A 16131-nucleotide genomic window follows, 5' to 3' on the forward strand; every position below is an offset into this window, starting at 1 on the left:
TTGTCTTTAGTCGTGTATTTACTATGTCTTTGTCTTGTTTATTTTATAACTTTAAAAAAGACAGTAATTGTGTGCATGCCGGAATTAAGAGTAGCTATATCGCTGAAAGCAACAAATATTTGGAAAATAAAAGAAAACTCACTACCATTGAAAAACTGTGAACAGATTCCTAACAAAAATTACAGACAGAAGGAGAGAGCAAGAGAGACACATCCAAGCCAGAGGCAGTTATACCAAACCCTGCATGACAGCATCGCATGGATGGCAACAAATGTATTGTATGCGTATTGATTTTTTTTTTTAATTGCCTTGGGTAAAGGTGTCTGCTACATAAATAATAACAAAAAGCAAGGCATAAAAATATAAGTAGAACAATCTGAAGTGCAAAAGATAGCAGGACAAGCAGGTAAGAGTTGTCAAGGCCTGCTCTGAACACACTGGCAAATACCACTTCCAATAAATTATACAGAGAGTAGAACAAAGGAAATGATAAAAGACTTCCTATGGTGAACATATTACAATGTCACATAACTTCACTTAAATCATACGGTGCACTGAGAATACCCAGGCGAGGAAAAATAGAAAGCAAACATCTCACAGCTCTAAGCGCCACTTCCCTGACCTTTTTCCATTCACATGCAAATCCATCATTCCAATGATTCTAAGAAGCCGATCATGATTCCACAGCTATGAGGTAGCAAAAACAGGGAACTCACAGTCCTTATTTACAAGTAACAACAGTGATGTAGGACAGCACACTAAAGCAAACACTTTTTAAAAGAGAAGTACCCTTTTCTTTATCTCCCTCTTCTCCCATGCAACGAGAGGACAGCACACAGACAGAGCACATGGCTTGCTGGTACAATTGCGAGATGACATGATTGCACTCACATTGTTTCGGATGATTCCTGAGGCAGGCTGCTTGCCTGTCCCTGCTGCAGAGACGGCGACCCTCCCATCCTACTGCCTCAGCTTCCAGCCAGGGTGAGCAGGCTTCCCCCTCCTCTCAGCTCGGGTGGGCTCTCTCCCACGACTGCAGTGCAGATAGGACAGCTGCTGGCATCAATGACAGGAGCAGCAGCCCTGGAAGCAGAAGCCGAGCAGGCCGGTTGCTTCTGTTCTTTGAATACCAGCCAAAAGCATTTCATTCAGATTGCATTAGGAGATTCGCTGGAGCACATTGACATCCGTGATCTCAGGAGCTGATATGCAGCAAATCTCAAGAAAGAAGGTGGCTGTCTAATTTATATATGTATAAAAAAAGCAAAGCACCTCCCCATAAAAAAAAACCTCCCAACTGTCAGAAACGGTAACTCCCTAAAGATTTGAGCTAAGGCTGGCAGCAAGGCCAATAAATTCATTGAACAGGCTTTGTGCAAATTAACCAGATAAGCACCAGGATACGCACACATACACACACACACACAGACAGACACACACACACATGCACACACACACAATGCTATCCTCTCAATAGCTGATTTGCCTTTGTTTGCTGCAGGGATGCCATTATAAAACAGACTGGAAAGAGGATTTAATTAAACATCCAGATCTTGGTACATCCCTGCTTATAATGGAACCTTCCAGCAGATTCGATATTGTAAGCAAGATAGCTGGATATCCTATGTACATTTAATGACTATTTCAGTGGACCTGCCATTGCTGATTCTTATTTACAAAAATACACCAGACAATTTGATACAGTTTCTCAAAAAAGGCAAATTTTCCATTAGGTTAAAAGAACAAAACATCTGTTAACTTGACTAAACAATGGAATCAGATTTCTGTGGTGATGCCAACCTGTTTTACCAGGTTTCAGTATTTCTGGCACCTCATCTTCAACTCTGTGCTCCAAAAAATATTTTAACTCACAACTGAGTATTGTGATTTAGATAACAAATAGATTCATGGAATTCAACAATCCAAAAGTATTGTGATAGAGAATAAACGTTTCTTGTTGAACTAATTTCATTTCCATTTTTGGTCATCTTAAAAGGCAACATATTTCCAGACTAATGATAAAGAAACAAAAAATAACTGCTTTTTAGATTTATGTGAGATAAGTAAAGGGAACAAATACAATTAACGATAAAGGCCACTCTCAAATGCAAAATGTTTCCAAGAAGACCTTAGGGCACAAAAATAAAGACATATAGTGTAGGCCAAAGGGAGGGATAAAGAAAAGTAGATACAAAAAAAGCAAACAGAGAAAACAAAAAGTAAGCCATGTTGATTAAACATCACAGGTCATGCCACGGGTCCAGCATCGAGGGGTCATTGTCAACAAAAATATATATAGTCATGATTAAAAAAATACAATTGGCAGAACACTTAAAATACAATGGCAGAAAAAATGGTGCTGCAATGACACTAATTTGTGAACCCTCAGAAGTAATAAATCAAAGTTATGCCCAAACATACAGAGAGTACCTGACAGAATTCCCCATCTAGAGCACAAGTGCTGCTTCAGTGGAAAGTGTAGGTGAAAATCATGAAGAAGTTGAAGGGCATATATACCTGTTGCCATGATCCATCTTATCCAAAGCTTTGCTAGTGGACAAGATAATATACTTGTAATCCCTGCCATTTTTAATCTAAAATTGTATGTAATTCATACTCCACATCTTCTTTCCACCTTAACGAGAAAAGGTGGAGTAACCTTTTAGACCAAACACTTCAATAAACAGGTTTTTCGTGAGAGACATGAAAAGTTCAAAGTACAGAGGTACGCAAAAGCTACTTTAAACTAATTTATGAAAAACTGGACCGACCTGCTTAATGATAGTAAATGAACCTATGTAACATAGAGCCAGTTTACGAGATGAAAGTCTCAGACATCCAACATTATGAGCCTTACCGTCTGTCCAACTTTAAAGACAAGTACCTGCTATCAACAGATTCCTCCAAACCAGAATCAACTTTTCACTGGTAGATCATGTGATTAGCAATGGGGTGGAGGGGACATTGTCAACACAAAATGGCGGTGCCCCTAAAAGTAAATAATGTCATTAAGAAATAAAAATGTAATTAATATTTAAAACCTCAGAATTAATAAAACCAAAGCTATGCTGAAATATACAGGACAGGACAGAGGTGGCTTTAAACCTTCTCACAAGCCCAGGAATCACTGCCATGGTCAGTGATTGCACACATTTTTCTTAAGGCTAACACTCAGTCTCATGGCCCATGTTGCCTGTTCTATAAAGTCTCTACTAGAGCCCTCTAGTTGTGTGACATGAATCTGAGTTTTGTATGTTTAGACATCATTTCCTTCTGGTTTGGCTTATGCCACATATGTTTTTATTACTGTTACTTTTAACACTATTGTTGTGACATCATTTTGGATAGTATTTACTGTGATCACTACCATGTTTGCATGACCGTGTCCATGTTGTTCATTGTTGTTTTGCAAATTGTGATTGCAGATTAAAGTGAAACAATGGGTGCTTGTTATTTATTTAGATTTTTTAAAGATTTAATATTAAAAATAATTTCTGTGTCCAGAATTTTTCATAATTGAGGGTTTCCTTTTTTCTTTGACCAGTTTTCGACTTATGTTTTTGACTTGAGATAACCTGTATTTTTGCTTTTCCTCTGTTTTTGTTTTTACCTTGACTACCATTTTGACCTTCCTTTTTGATTTAGAATTTGTCTGCTGGTCATTTATTGCTTATATTCAACCACCTTGCTGCACTTGTGTGCTTTTGACCAAATCATTGCAGTCATTAGGTGTTGTGTTGTCTCTATATGGGCCCACAATGTTTCTGATGCCTATATATGCTTCTGTTTTGCGATCAAAACTGGGGTCCGAGCACACTGCTTTGCCCAGGGTTCTATGATGCTGTTAAGACGGCCCTGGGCCATGATGCTGTTTTGTATTTTGGAATCAAGCCATTTTTATTAGTTCTAGCATTTTCTATATATTAATTAAAGTCTGGCTTTACCCACTGAAGTCTCAGAGCACTGCTCAGGTACCTAATGGTGCTTATATGCTGGCTTGGCTTTACTGCAATCAGACTATTAGTCAGTTATGCAGGATAATGTTCTTGTTATTAAACATGCATCTTCCCAAATACAATTTTCCATTTGACAATAATTCTACTTTGGTGGAGAACCAAACAGGATCTACTAAGTCACCCAAATCATTAATGATCTTTGATGCTGGATGAATGTTTTAAATGAATTTGAAATAGTGTTGAAACCAAAATCCATTTTTTGCCCTAAGGTTTACCACAAAGATTAAATTATATTTTAACACATTCGTTAAGCCCTTCTTTTCTACTTCATCTTGGATTTCTGTACTTTGAAAGTACATGGTAGGTATTTTTGTGGCAATATTGACCTGGATATTAGGATCAGTGGTTGATATATCTAAAAAATACTGCAGCTGAACTTACTTGATCCTGGCTGATTAGGGTACATGACAGCACAATATATGCTTAATAGAATTGGTAGCAGAGAAAGCTCTATTAATAATAATAATAATAAATTTTATTTATATTGTACTTCATATTTTAGAAATCTCAAAGTGCTACAGAGTAAAAACAAAAATAATAAAACAAGAAAATCTATGTATACTTTAACAAAATATCTTTCTAAAAAGATGAGTTTTTGGATTCCGTTTAAAAACATCAGTCGACTGTAGGGCTCTCAGGTAGTCAGGGAGGGCATTCCACAGTCTCGGCGCCACAGATGAAAAAGCCCTATCACCCGTACTGCAAAGCTTGGTTCTAGGGACTTGGAGAGTTTTACTACATAAATATAAATAATTTAAGCATTGCAGCAAGCAGCAGTTTTATGCTGTTTTGTGTCAAAATACAGTAGAAATCTCTACTTCCATTGCAGCAGTTTTCTTGTGTTGGAATAAGGCATGAGCTTCAGTTGTTACCCCTCCATTTTATGTACGGTGTAATCCTGACTCCGCCCATCTGCCTTTATTGCCTGAAGACTCCAATTATGTAGCAATTAAGTAATGGGAGGGACAAACAAACAAACCTGAAGCACTGACACTGCTCTCACCTTCCACTATCATACATTTCAGAAAGTTGTGTAGTGCTTGTTATGAGTTTTTAGTATTTAGATACTGAGATGGCCTTTTTGGATGTTTCCATTTCTTTAAAAACAAATCTGAGAATTTGGACTGTGAAGGTTTTGTGATGGCCATTGCCTAGCACTGAGAGATGCTGCTCATACAAAGGGTTGTAGACAATTGCGTGAAATTTGGAAGTTGCGGAGAATATGAAAAGGGAAAAGACAAACCAAGGTTTTCTCAACTATATTAACTACTGTGCAGTTCCTGACTCCTTTGAGCATATGCTTTTGGGATGTAATTATCTTACCGTCATCTCGGTGATGGCAGCATTCAGTCATCAAATAATTATTGTTGGATGACCCCTAAATATTTCCGGAGTAAATGCAAGTATTGATGCAATTGTTTTAATTACTGGAGAGTGGACTTTAAAGTTTACAGCTTAGCGTGAATCCATACATAGTTTTTATATATCAATAGCCACATTACCTTGGACAATTTTATTTAATTATTTTACAATAAGAGAGTTGGGTGCTTAAAATTTTATTTAAAAATTTTGGAAGTGTCAAGTGACATACTCTATAAAGAAGTTAAACATCACACTTTGTGTGCTACCTATTTGAGACTGGAAGTAGATAAGAAATGAATCTCCACTTGTACAGTGTGTCAGGACTTACAGATATTATTTATCCTTATACTTAAACTGTTACATTCCTAGTAAAAACAAACCTGCTGTGAATAAGATAAAATCAGTCTTCATTCATCTGGTGTAATTATAAGCAATGCCATCCTTCTATATAAAAGCAGTCGGTTGTCCTTCCGTCCCATGAGTGCTACGCAGGCGCGGAGTTTCACACACGCCCCGTCCATTTTGCAATGCACGATGGGATTTGTAGTTTTGTTTTTCCAGGTAAAAGATGATTTTCTACTCCAGACTGTGTGAGATCTTCTTCTTTCTTACTATATAAAAGCGGTCGGGATTGTCCTTCCGTCCCGTGAGTGGAAAGCGTAGCGGTATTCCGCTTATCACAGACTTACTACTTGCAGCTTGCGGTACGAAGCGACATGAATTTGAGCAGAGTTCTGGTGCTCTCATCATTTCCTTGCTTTTGTGCGCGATGCGCTGGAAAAATAGACAAAATTATGTCTCTGGAAATAATTAATGTTGATGGAGTACAAATGCCTCACTGCAAAGTAAATATCAGGGAGGTTCAAAAGGGCGACCTCAATATAGAAAAAAAGTTTAAATTTCATCACAAAAATAACAGAAACTACGTGTATTAAAGTAATACCGCTCAAATGCAATATAACCAAATTAATGAGTTTGTATAAAATATCAAATTGATCTACATATTGAATTGCCTTAAGAAGTGGTCAACTTAAAAGTCGGTCGCCTTAAAAGGCGGGTCAGCCTAGTATTACATAAGTGTCAATAGTAAAATAAACGTGGAACTACAAGTCAGTGCTCAGTCTCAAACTTGGATCTGAGTGTGACAAAATTAAAGACCTTTAAAGAGTAGAATCCTAGATGGTGCTTATTTGTTTTGCTTTGGTTTATTTTTTATTCAATTGACGTTGCTATTAAATGGAATTTCAAGCAGAGGTACCTTGTCCCTTAAACCTTCTGATTCATTTGTTCTTAAAATATAGTGTACACACACAAATATATATATATATATATATATAAGAGGGTTTGATAATTGATGTATATGTACTATATATATATATATATATATATATATATATATATATATACAGTATATATATTTGTATGGGAAAATGTTATGTATGTATTATTTGTATAAAAAACTTGCACTACTTACATTTGAATCCCAGTCACCAGGCATTATGTAACACTGAATTAATGGACTCTATTATTGTTAGATCCCTCAAAAATGATTTTTGTTCTTTTTCTATCAGTAAATCGATTAATTCATGTATGTTGTTAGCTGTAGTATAGTATTGCTGCTCATTGCTTTAAAATGTTAAATTAAAAACGTGCCTATCCTTTCTTTTTATTTTCTATACTAGGAAAGAGAGCAGTCTGGTCACTTGGTACTGTTTATGATGGGTAATAGTCCTGTGACACTGATATTCTTACGAGATTATTTGATGCATTTTTCATTTCTAACAAATATGGGTAATTATAATTCACTAATTAAAAAGCATTTGTTTTACATAGTGTAAATAAAGAATTTTTAGCAGACAGAGACGTACTGAACAGAGCAATGTTAAATCAGATATGTTGACTTGCTTCAGTTCTATATTAAGTGACTGCTTTGGAAATATTTCGAAAAGAAAATGAATTAACAAATCAGGTTGAATTGAAGCACATTTGTTTATCATATACAACAGATTAATGAATATGAACTTCTTACAAAGTGGGACACACACCAACTTTTGATATTTTCCTCATAAAAGCAAACATTTTAAGATTTTTTGTGTTCTTTGACTTATTAATCGATTTAAATAAAAATGTGAAATGGAAGTACATAAAACATTTGCACAGTTCAGAGTTCTGTAAGTAAATCTAAGTTTTTTTTGTTATTTTTAAAGAGCAGAGAAGAATAGAAAGCAGCAGAGTAAATATGCTTCCTGGACCGAATCATAGAACTGTCAATTAAAAAGCAATAACCTTGGCTGAATCTGGTGAAAACAGATTCATTTCTTAAATATAAAATGGTTAAAAAAATTACTTTGTTGCAGTTTCTGCTTAACAAGCAATGAGACATATTTAACTAAACCCGAAACAGTACTTTGTTTTTATAAAAATTCTGTAAAACTTTATACAATAGTTAAAGATTACATATGCCAAAATCAACTCCAATTGAAATAAACATGACGCAAGAGGCTCAGTGGAAAATATTGTAGCACAGATGGCCAGTTAAACACAGACTGACAGCCAGTGGAAAACTTTATTAAATATGTTTGAATGGGAGAAACTAAACTTTCAAGGAGTGGACAATAAATTACGTGTAACAGAAATACAATATTGTATCTGCCTCATCTTGCTGTGTCCCAAACAAAACAAATCTGTAAAGAAGAATTGCAAATGGCAGCTGTTTTTTTCCATAAAAGATGAAATTTGGAGTTCCCCAAGGCAGTATAAAATAAATCAGACACATCTGTGAATATTTAGACTGTGATTTAACTTCAAGTGTTTACTCTTTGAGTGTTAAAAATATTCTCTAAATTGTCCAAATTGTAGGATCATTCTCACCAGTAAATTTGCTATACAGTATAAATAGTCGCTAACTCTCTGGTCAACCCGAGTAACTGGCTTCAGATAGAAATCGATTCAGAAGAGTCAAGTAGTTTACAGTACAATGTCTGTGACTCCTACACACATCTGTCAATACGCATATTGCTTATTAAGACTTTATTGTCCTTTAAGACTAACAAATGCTCACACAGTGCAGTGTCAGCCAGCCGTGATTACAATGGGAGGTTACAATATGACAATTACAATGGGATAACATGAACAGCAAATGTGATGAGATGCCAGTTGACATGTCCTTATGTTCATAAATCATGCAAGAAATGTATTCTCTACCTTTTTATGAAGAAAAGCATTGATTAAAAGAATACTCTAATGTTCTCAAGGGAATGATCATTAAAGCCCAGCTTAGATTTTGTTATTTTTGGCACCTTGAACTTCCATACTTGTATGGGAGGGCTACACATGTGGAAAACAATGTGGGTTCTCCTGTTTGTGGGCTGCTAAATAGATTCAATCTATTTGATAAGGAAGTTGGATAAGATTCTTATAAGCAAATTGATAAAGCACCTAATTTTAAAAATAATTAAACTGAAAATGAGTGAATTTAATAAAGTGGTTCAGGTAAGGTGAGAAGTGAGTAAGCCACCCTAAGCCTTGTTGCAGCCCTCCTTATTTTTGTCAGTAATTTAATTGAATAATTTAGACACTTGCAGTTGATGGAATCAAAATAAACAGATGTTCAGACCTGTTCTATGCCCTTTAAATTTATGAAGCCACATAGTTTCACTAGAAAAACATTGTAAAGAGATCACCTGCCTGTGAGCATGTCCAGAAGCAAATGGGTAAGTTTCTGTTTCCAAGGTGGGAATTAAAGATGAAGCCAGGAAAGGGGAATCACTTTACTGGCCAGGGAGCACTAAGGTCACAAAACAGTGCTACCTCCAACCTGGCCAGAGTTGACTTGTACCAGATACCTGTGCCATGAGTGGAAATAGGATTTGCTTTAAGGACGAAGCTTCAAAATAACCCCTTGAAGCTTCACTATAGCTACCAGACCAGAGCTTCAGTGACACAAAGACCAAGAACGCTTATACCTTAATTTGCTGGCAACCCATTTACAGAGGACAAGGTAACAGTATTCTGTTTAAGTGGAGTTCTGAGATGACGCCATATTCAGGGACAGCCAGTGTACAATAAAAAATCCCAGAGTGCCAGTTGATATGGGTCCTATGAATACGCACAGACACACCAATAAATGCTACGCAAGGTATTTATAGATATGGTGAAGACACCTAGTTGAGCTATAAAATTAAACATAAAGATGAATGCCCCCTCGCAGTCTCAAGGTATTAGAATGTGGCCTGACTTTTCTCCAAAATCCGTCCTTTAATAAACTTTTTGCCTATGACCACACTCATTTATCACTTTGTACTGTTAATCGTACTACAGCCATGTGAGGACAGGGGCAATGTAAATGAAATTGTTAGCTTGGCAATCATGCAGCACTCTTTAGGGTATCGTTACATTCTCTGTACTTGTGGTTTGGTTTCTAACCAGTGGAAACCAATGTCAGGAAGTGAAGATGAATCAGTGACCACTTCTGTAAGTGTGGTCAGTTGATGCAAGCGTGACAGAAAGACATTTTAGAACAAGAAAGGGTATAGCTATGGAAATCCATATAAAAAATAAAAAATACAGACATAATAGACTGATGGGGAGAAACACTGGTGGCATATGAAAGTAGAGGCCATTTTCAAACTGGTCTCTTCCTAATATAGGGACACATACCGATTAGGTCGAAAGTAGGTTTTGTGAGGATCTCCAATATTACTTTCAATTAACAGACTGATGTCTGACACAAAGATGTTCCAATGACCAAATGTACAAAGTGGATTGTGGTCTGAAGCAGTTAAAGAGAGGTACAGAGAAAGACATTTAAAAATGATCATTCTTGATTTAGGGAGACGCAGTAGTAGTGCTGCCATGTCACAGTAACCAGGGTTCACACTCCATGTCGTCCCTGTGTGGAGTGTGCCTGATCTCTCCATGTTTGAATGAGTTTCCTTTGGGTGCTGCGGTTTCCACCCACAGTGAAAAGACATGCAAGTTAGGTGGACTGGTGATACTAAATTGGCCCTAGGGTGTGGGTGGGTGTGTGTGTGTATGCGTTTACCAGTGATGGACTGGCATCCTGCCTCGGGTTTGTTCACACCTTGTGCCCTGGGGGATAGGCTCCATCACACCCCATGACCCTGTTCAGGACTAAATGTTTTAGAAAATGACTGACTGGAATTCTTGCTTTAAATGGAAGAGTAGAGTAAAGAAAAAAGAGAAAAGCATGTTGACATTTTAGAATAGGGGATATCTCACTTTCATTTATTAATCACCTATTTTTATATAAGTAGACCTTAACTAACAATTTCCTTGGCGTTAATAAGAAAAAGCAAGAGTGACACTTCAGAATAAGGTCTTCTATAGTGCATCTACTGTATGTTGCTTGTGTTATTTAGCACTAAGTGACTAAAAGACGCATCATATCAAGTTTTAAAGCACTTTTCACAACTGTTATGGAAGAGTGTTTTGTTGGGTGGCGGAGGCAGGACATCTTGGTAAAAAAGTTAAACTATTGCCTTCATGGATTATTGTGACTAGATGAAAGTCCCTCCATTTTGTCTCACTTTATGACTGTAAACTCCATCTACTGCTTTTCTCAGAGACCACTGGGATAAGAAGGAATCGGAACAGGAATGGAATAAGTGTAACAAACAGAGGAAATATCAAGGTGAAGGAGTAACCTGGAACCAACTGCTCTTATGTATCCCATCTCACTCAAGTGGATTGCTTTTTACATGTTTTGCTCACAACAGAATCTCAAAAAAACGGCTGATAAACATTGTCATTAAGTAAGGGATGAGGATTACAGTGTCCTTGTTAAGGGACAACACATCCAACACTCAGAAAGTGGTTTTCTGATCAAGACAAGAAATAAAGACAGAAGAATGAGAAGATATATGTTAGGCTGGGGTAGGGTGATGTTTTGTGCCTGACCAGACTAACACATGGTGTTTGTATATTTAGTCAGTCAGGAAGGCATAGACATTTAGAAGAAGAACAGGTGAGCCCACTGTCAAAAAACCCAGGAACCTTGGCTCTTTAAATGTGGCTTAGAAATGCAGAGATACCAAAGGTAACAATGAAGAGAATTTAATGAATACGCCTTAAAGAATACATTTACTCTCTTGTAGAAAGAAAATGTGAAAAGACACCAAAAGCAACAATGACAAGGAAATAACCTTGGTGTGAAAAAGAAACACAAAAACTGTTGAAATGTCGTTGAGATTTGCCACTTGGTCCATTTAATAGGGAGATTATTACATGTCATATATAGTAATGTCCATTAAGAGTTTAGCTGTATGTACTTTCAGATATATACCCTTTTCCTTTCATCTATGAATGTTTCATGTTTCAAAACTCCTGCGGTTTCTGAGTCAGCGTTATGCCCAAGGGGTGCGGCAAGGGCACACCTTGTGGCAACATATAAAATCAGCTGAGTTAACCTTTAAATAGCTTTAAATAATTAAGGAAACAGAGTCTTAATATTCAATGAAGTCTTGAAATGCTCATAGCATGCCTACAAACATAAGAAAAGGTGTATATTGTAGTCCCATTCATTGTAGACTCATTTCAAGGCAAATAAACCTTATTCCATTTTAACATATTTTTGTTTCCATTATGCTATAAGATGTTTTAAGGTCTATCTGAAAAGGTATTGCAGGTTGACCTTAAAGATCGGGTGAGAAGCTCAGTCATCCGGGAGGGGCACAGAGTAGAGCCGCTGCTCCTCCGCATCGAGAGGAGTCAGATGAGGTAGCTCGGGCATCTGATCAGGATCCCTCCTGGATGCCTCCCTGGCGAGGTGTTCCAGTCACGTCCAACCGGGAGAAGGCCCCGGGGAAGACCCAGGACACGCTGGAGGGACTATGTCTCCCGGCTGGCCTGGGAACACCTTGGGATTCTCCCGGAAGAGCTAGAAGAAGTGGCCGGGTAGAGAGAAGTCTGGGCATCTCTGCTCAAGCTGCTGCCCCCGCGACCCGACCTCGGATAAGTGGAAGAGGATGGATGGATGGAGGTTAACAGTGGAGGAGAGGAAAATAAAACTCCAGTTAATAGCATTCTTTTAGACAGTAACCTACTGAGGGGTCCAAAGTCCTTTGGAACAGAAAGATCACACAATTCTGTCAATCTCAGCCAACTAATGCACACTCTGCAATCTTTAAAATAAAATTTCTTTAGCTTCATTTTATGGTTCCTTATTGGATTTTGTGGTTCCTTGTAGAACTATTGCTTGACAAAGCACCATTTCATTCTGGTATGGGTTCTTTGCATATCAAGTTGGTTCTTCGTGTTTTGGAAAATATGTAGAAATAAAAGCCTTAAATCTTTAATGTATGGTAGGCAGCCTAGCGGGACACTAACAGACTAAGTATACCTGGACTTAGATATTCTTGTATTACATACCTATGCAACAAGAATTATTGGTGTTTTACAGATATGTTACCATCTACTCATGGTTATTTACTGTATAGGGCCTATTACAGATTTAAATAAATAAAAATTTCCTTCAAGTAGCTGCATCTTTTGCAAACCAAAAATGGTCCTCCAATGGCATTGCTCTGAAGAACCACTCTGGCACCTTTATTTTTAAGAGTGTGGGGCATTTCACAAATCACAATCCACATGTTGACATCCATAACTGTACACAAAGTATAAATACATGACAACACCCAGTCTGGGATGAACCTGAGTCCCTAAACACTGGTGTGAATATCTACTCTGATCAATTCTATCACTTTGCTTCACAAGGAAAGAAAGCTGCTATGAATGAAAATAGCAAAATATGAAAATATGAAAAAGCAGACCAGGCAGGCTGTGTTGCACTTGACCTTAACATACAATCTAGTTAATTTTAAAGAATGTTTAAAGGTGTGCAATCCTCCATCTCTTTCTTTAAATACCAAGACCCCTTTTGGAAATATGGGTATGTCAAAGAGCGCACATTTTTGACTTGCAAAAATTCTACCAAGGTAACATTGAGCAGAACGATTGCAGTTATGACATTTTTGTGGGTTGTTATACAGGTTCTACTTAAATACTGTAGATGGGTGTCTCGCATGAGCTGGCTAATTACTTATAACTTTTAACTGAAGAAAATGCATGTACATTTCATTTTATGTAAATGATATGCATTAATTCTTTTACACGTGTATGTTATGATTTCCTATATATATTTTGCGTTTTGTTGCTTGGATGGCTGGGGATCTTCTTTCTGAACTCCTTTTTTCAATAACAGTTTCATTAACTATAAGTTATTTAAAACAACGTTTTTTGAACAAAGGAATAGAAAAAGAGGTATTAATTTGTTAATTTTATGGAAGCAGTTTTAGCAGGGTAGTATGTGTTCAGGTTGCCTTTTTTATTTAAAAAGTTGACAAACTGGTTGATGCACTCTATTTTGAGTAAAGGTCTCCTTTACATAATTAATTCCCCATGGTCTGAGGGCACCAAAAGATGGTTTGCCTGAGAGGTCCTTCTGTCCAAGTATATATCATTACTGATAAATAAAACAACAGTAATCTTTGCACATACATTCTCTTCTTCAAATTAGTAATAATTTTATTAGTAATAATAAAAGTAATAATAGTAACAAGGGATGCAGACCTATAAATACCTGGGAGTGCAGCTGGATGGCAAATTGGACTTGGCTGCCAATACTGATGCTCTGTGTAAGAAAGGTCAGAGCCGACTATACTTTCTTAGAAGGTTGGCGTCCTTCAATATCTGCAATAAGATGCTGCAGATGTTCTACCAGACGGTTGTGGCGAGTGCCCTCTTCTACACGGTGGTGTGCTGGGGTGGTAGCATAAAGAAGAGGGATGCCTTACGCCTGGACAAACTTGTTAAGAAGGCAGGCTCTATTGTAGGAGTAAAGGTGGACAGTTTAACATCTGTGGCAGAGTGACGGGCATTAAGCAAACTCCTGTCGATCATGAAGAATCCACTGCATCCACTGAACAGTGTCATCTCCAGGCAGAGGAGAAGCTTCAGTGACAGACTTTTGTCACTGTCCTGCTCCACTGACAGACTGAGGAGATCATTCCTCCCCCACACTATGCGACTCTTCAATTCCACCCGGGGGAGTAAATGCTAACATTACTCAAAGTTATTGTCTGCTTTTACATGCATTTTTATTACTCTTTAATTTAATATTGTTTTTTGTATCAGTATACTGCTGCTGGATTATGTGAATTTCCCCTTGGGATTAATAAAGTATCTATCTATCTATCTAATCTATGATAATGTAACATGTAGATAGAGCTATGCAGTCACACTGTGCTTTATATTAAGAAGTCTTCTATCCAGTCCAGATAATCTCCTCTGTGCCAAAAGACTTAAAGATGACAAAGTATCTATCTATCTATCTATCTATCTAACACTTGCTCCTGCTTCTTTATTACTTACTTTGTGAAGGCTGGTATGATTTTGTTATCTCTATTATCCTATAGCATTTGTATTTCAAATACAGTATGGTGCAGCATACTTTAAATTGGGGGATTGAATGAATCTGCATCGAACCCCTTCACACACCCATCACATCTCCAGTCCAACTTCTTTCTCACTCTTAGCTTAAAAACTCAGTCTACGGCTGTTGTCCACGTTGAATGGGTATTACTGGTCTCCTTATTGACACTGCTTCAGGTATATAAGTTATCCCAGGGTATTCTTCTCTTTTGCGGCCACCCTTTCTGCTTAGTGTGCTTCACTTTACAGCCATCCTGTTTTTTTACCAAAGCAGTTGACATCCTCCTGACAAGACTGATGTCCATTCATCTTTCATTACACTTATTCTAGAGGGACTAGTGAGGTAGATGGTCTCCACTGTCTTTTAAATTACGTGCTCCAATTAAATTGGCTTGTTAAATCTGATCTAGCTATCACAGTGTGATATTATTTGTAATTTTTTGTAAAGGTGCCAACAGCAAGTTCTGCAAATATTTTACTGAAATTGCCACATATTTTTTTATCTACTAATTTAATTTCTTCAACTTTTGGATCACATTGGTAATATAAAAACCACTGCATATTTTTTTCATAGTGCATGACAGTACATAAATATATATATACACACACACACAAACATTCTCAAAGCTACTTCATCCAATTCAGGTTCACAAGGGACCACAGTCTCTCTTGGCACTAGTTGGCATAAGGCAGAAAAAAACCCTCAACAAGGCACTAGTTCACTGCATGGCACACACACACACACACACATACACACATACAAACCTAAACTCACTATAATATTTTGTGGAATAATAATAATGAAAATAAATCTAATAACAACCTTCACTTTTGAACCTAACAATTTCACTTCAGGGTCACAAGGTTTCAATTCTTCTGGAAAGGGCACCAGTCCACATACTTACAGTGGTTAATTAAGAGCTGACAGTTCATGGGAAAATGCACATATGTGAACAAACTCCATACAAGGATTGAATGTTGGTGTAGCAATTCGTCTGGAACATTACTGACCGTCTATGCTAAACTCATTTGCAACTCAAAATTCCAGAACTTTTTTGCATTGTTATCACTGGTGTGAAAAGTTTTCAAACTCTAAATCTGCATGAAAGACATAGATGACTGAGCATATAAAAAGACAGAACAGAGGACTAGAATAAAAGGCTTTTTTAAGTATGGGTGACTATTGCTACATAAAGACAATAAAGCTGTGTCCCAGGATATCTGTTATCCATGATACAATACTTTTTTGTATTTGTTTTAATTACAATCAGTTTAGTGGAACATTTAGCCAATATATTTGACA

At 37.1% G+C, this 16131-nt stretch overlaps 1 protein-coding gene across 3 annotated transcripts in view; it reads right to left on the minus strand.

Annotated features, from left to right (window-relative positions):
- LOC120530561 (transforming acidic coiled-coil-containing protein 2-like) overlaps positions 1–16131 on the minus strand; it is a 123442-nt gene that overhangs the window by 105466 nt on the left and 1845 nt on the right. The window lies entirely within an intron of this gene.

The sequence above is a fragment of the Polypterus senegalus genome, chromosome 1, assembly GCF_016835505.1.
Source record: "Polypterus senegalus isolate Bchr_013 chromosome 1, ASM1683550v1, whole genome shotgun sequence".
Classification (NCBI taxonomy): Eukaryota; Metazoa; Chordata; class Cladistia; order Polypteriformes; family Polypteridae; genus Polypterus; species Polypterus senegalus.